The following is a 5,000-nucleotide window of genomic DNA, read 5'->3' on the forward strand; positions in this document are numbered from 1 at the left end:
ATTTTCTGTAATTCGAATTATCGTACCTTTTACATTTTACCAATATATATTAGTTAGCAAAAAGAATCCCCTCTCTCTCTCTCTCTCTCTCTCTCTCTCTCTCTCTCTCTCTCTCTCTGCCCAAATATGGACAGTAGTTCCTACTGTCCATATTTGGGCAGAGAGGGAGAGAGAGAGAGAGAGAGAGAGAGAGAGAGAGAGAGAGAGAGAGAGAGAGAGAGAGAGAGAGAGAGAGAGGGGGGATTCTTTTTGCTAACTAATATATATTGGTAAAATGAAAAAGGTACGATAATTCGAATTACAGAAAATAGATTTATTTGATTAAATGTAAGTCATGTGCATTACATTGTTTGGTTATTTGTGTATGATAAAACGGAGTCGGGCAAACGGTGCCGTCATGAAGTTTCTTAAAAGGTTGGGAAGTTACAGAAGTTGAGAAGTTAGTAAAAAGGGAGGAGGTTATTCTAAAAGAGGGATGTTACCTGAAGAATTTATGGAGAGTTGTATGGAATTCGGGTTATATGGCCCAGTACTGAGGCCGGGTGGCTGGGGTGGAGTGTAGTCCAACGGTGTGGATGAAACTTTTAGTTGCAGAATGGAGTCAAAGTAAAAAGGAAGAGAAGATAGATGGATGAAAGTATGCGAGACGGTAGTAAAGTAGAAGGTTAAAAAAGGCTGCATCCTTTTTCAACCTTCTACTTCACTACCGGTCCTTTAACGCTATAAGGCTTTTGTGCGGAACTGTTGACGATACCTCCCCCACTCTCACCACTGAGGAAGTTAATATTAAGGTACTCGGAAGAGTCACAGGAGGGGGAAACTACTTAAAGAAGCAAGTTACTCGAGATGCGCTGTTACTCAAATGAAAAGTTACTTCAAAGGAGGAAATTGCTTGAAATAGGAAGTTACTTAGAGGGAGTTATTCTAAATATGAATTCGATCAAAGGGGGTGTTTCTTAAAAGGAAGCACGTAGATTATGAGTTTGAAACGTATAACAGAAATTAGTCTGTTAAGATGATAGAAGGACACTCTCTCTCTCTCTCTCTCTCTCTCTCTCTCTCTCTCTCTCTCTCTCTCTCTCTCTCTCTTTCTCTCTCTCTTACAGATTCCAGTGCTGGGTTTGGTTATTTACGATTTTACTACTGCAAAATTACAGGTAAATTTCAATTAGATTATTATTGTCTCGTTAATACCATCTAGTTTTTAATGATAGAAAAATAAGAGGTAATTTTTTTATCGAGATTTAATTGATGGAAAATTTCTGAGCTATTTTAAGAAATATTCCATTGTGAGTACAGTTATATTCTTGACCCTACAGGTCTCACTTGGATGAAAGTTTTTCTCACCAAGCTTATTAAGGTTTAAACATATAGCAAGGGAGAAATAGGGCACCTTCAGACATAAGACAAAGGATAAGTTGAGTAGGTAAACAAGCGATGGTAATAGATTGGCTACTATAAAGGTCAGTGCAGGACAATTCAATGGAAAAGATTGCTAATACGGAATGTATTTCTGCCAAGAAGGAAAAGACACAACTACGTATGGTGTAAAGGTTTAATGGTTTCTTATGAATGGCGGAGGCAGAGGACAGTGATAATGCCCTAGATACTGCCCATTTATATATATATATATATATATATATATATATATATATATATATATATATATATATATATATATATGTGTGTACATATATATATATATATATATATATATATATGTACACACACATATATATATATATATATATATATATATATATATATATATATATATATACATATAATTATATATGTATGTATGTATATGTGTGTGTGTTCAGCAACCAAGCCTCCTCTTCACCTAAGTAGGACCAGGGAATGCCACGCAAAAGCTACTAATGACCCAGCACGTAGAGATATAGGCTCCCCCAATCTACCCACCCTTAGCACACAAGGATTGTGAGGTCGCAGACACTACAGGAAACTATTGAGCTAGAGTTTGACTCGAACCCCAGTGCAGCAGATCACCAGGCAGGGACGTGTCGGTTTGTGAAGGGAAAAAGAAATGCTGCTGAGTTATATATTTCTTGCTCTACATTAAAAGGTCACAAGATCATGAATGAAAGGCTTCATAAGCAAATATCTACTATTTCCAGAAAAGATATAATAATTTATTTCTTAATAAGAAAATAAGACGTGTAATTTTAGAGGATTTTATCTTCTACGAAACAAAATTCATAAAAAAAGGCTATTATTGTTTAAAATTTTGATAAATTCTGAACGGAAAATCGACATATTGCATATCTTTATTTAAAGGAAAGTGAAAAGCTTTCCAGATAAAAGGCCTGAATGAGTGTAAGGTCTTAGATATGAAATTTCCTAATTTCTAAATGTTTTTTTTACGCTCTGTATTCATACCCCGATAAAACTGAATAAGATTAAATAGGAAACATTCCTATGTCATCTCATGCCAAGTTCCTGCTATGTCTATAATTCAGTCGTCCTGGACTATATTGAGTAAAATTCATAAAAGCTTCCTGCCGGTCTTGTATTTTGTATAAATGTTATTCTTTACCGCAAATGAGTCTTTTGATGTTCACATTTAAACATTTCATAAGGCGAGTCTCCAACCAACATTCAAAGATTAACACCGGAAATCAAGAAACGAAAAAAGGGGGTCTCAAATGATTTCCTCTTTAGACTCGAATGTGTCTAATATACCGTGCGACCTTTCCCGCTCCTTTTTCCTCTTCTCTTTTCTATTTCCTACTTCCGATTTTCCTTTGATCGTCTCGCTCTTTGGCTAATGCCATTTTCATCAAAGGAAGAAACCTACCGAACCCTTCTACTCATTCCATCGTTCATTTCTCCTAACGTCCCGAGGTCAAGACTTCAATCAATGCTCTCGCCTCTATGTTCGTAGGTTTTACAGGAGACTAACTATTTATTAATCAGTAAATGAAAGTAAACAATTGACTCATTGCATTCCAAAGCCTAGAAATATCTCGACGAATCAATACTGTAAAATTTCAACATTTTCGATTCTTATAATGTTCATTTTTAAGGAGTCGATTGTAACATGAAATGTGGTTTATTTGTTATTTTATTTCTTCTAAGAAGGAACATGCTTAACAAACTCCCCAAGCCCCAAGAATATAATTATTATTATTATTATTATTATTTTTATTATTATTATTATTATTATTATTATTATTATTATTATTATTATTATTGTAAAGCTATCGCTATAGTCTTCTATCGAATAGGAAGAAATAAAACCAGCGTTACCTATGAAGAGAGATGAAATTCCTTTCAGTTATGCCATGACTCTAAAAAATAAAGATAACAATAAAAACTGACTATATTAAGTGTTGTCCAAAAGAAAAATAGAGTTATCTGCTTTACTGAGATATATTGTACAAATAGTTGGAAAGCCAAATGACGGAAATAAATCAAGTTTCATAAGTGTAAGGGGTAACACTAAAGTCCTGAAAATTGATTTGAAAATGTCCTGAAAAAGACCTGAAAATATATGCGAGTGTATATCTTCATTAATGCTTTTATATATATATGTATATATATATATATATATATATATTTATATATATATATATATATATATATATATATACATATATATATATATATATATATATATATATATATATATATATATATATATATATACATACATATATATATATATATATATATATATATATATATATATATATATATATACATATACATATACATATACATATATATATATATATATATATATATATATATATATATATATATATATATATGCGTGTGTGTATGTATTTAAAGACTTTTTATTTTGGGAAAAGCACATATTTGATGTTTAAACTTTAACTTGAAAGATGCGATATCACGGTGAATAAATATTCCTTAAAATGTAACTATATCACTACTTCATGGATTGAAATCAAATTTAGGAGACTCTAAGACAGGAATATATATTTTAAGAAAATTAAGAAATAGTTCTAAAAAAAAACAGTTGTTTTTGATGTGCAAATCTTGACCTGATGCGATATCGCAATGAATGTAAAATGTCCCGAAAATAGCTGAACACTTTGAACACTGTGATGTATCAACATACAGTACATTCAAAGAAAAATACCTAATGGCACATTTGATTTCCTATCTCGAAAATTGACATTTTACACGTGTTCCTCAATGTAGGCTACAACACAGAATGCAGACTTTTTTTTAATACGCATTTCGAATTTCGAATGTAGCTGTTACTGTTGAAAACAAAAAACATTTCAGGACACGATAGATTGTGAGGTGAAAAGGGGAATCATCAACTGCAACAAATGGATTCTCGTTGGGTGTTCAGGTGTTTCGAATGATTGGTTTTGGGATGATCACAGACCCGATGTTTAGTGTTTGTCCATATTTTTACTGGTGTTTTTGCTGTACTTATTTCTGTTTTTAGCAATGTTTACTCGCTTGCAGTAGACTGTTTTATTTATCTATGTTTCAAATTTCCATATTATCTATTCATGTTCTTTTGCTATTTATTCTACTTAATTGTGAACATTTCCTGCCCAATCCTTTTCAAACGCATTTAACCAATTTTCTAATAATTGTTTTCTTCTACATAAATCATAGTTATTTAAGATTCATAAGCTAATAGATATATCAATTACAAGAAATTAATTAATTCTGTAGAAAATATGAATTATACATCTTGTAGCTCAGAACTAGTCTCTCAAATCGATAATTTTACAAACTCTGTTACTGCCAAAAACATGATAATCTTCTAAATTTCTTTCAATTACAAAATGTTATTAGGTCTCTCTTTTTTGAAGTTCTAGTACTTCAGGTCATCTTCTTTAATATAATTTCTTTCAGTATTTGTTAATATTTCTTTGAAATATATGCCATGTTAATATGACAAACTATGGGCTAACAAATTTTACAAAAATCAATTGCTAAATGAAAAATATAAAGCCATTTTAACTTATCTCTAGGACATTTCATTGACG

This window comes from Palaemon carinicauda, chromosome 18 (assembly GCF_036898095.1).
Source record: "Palaemon carinicauda isolate YSFRI2023 chromosome 18, ASM3689809v2, whole genome shotgun sequence".
Classification (NCBI taxonomy): domain Eukaryota; kingdom Metazoa; phylum Arthropoda; class Malacostraca; order Decapoda; family Palaemonidae; genus Palaemon; species Palaemon carinicauda.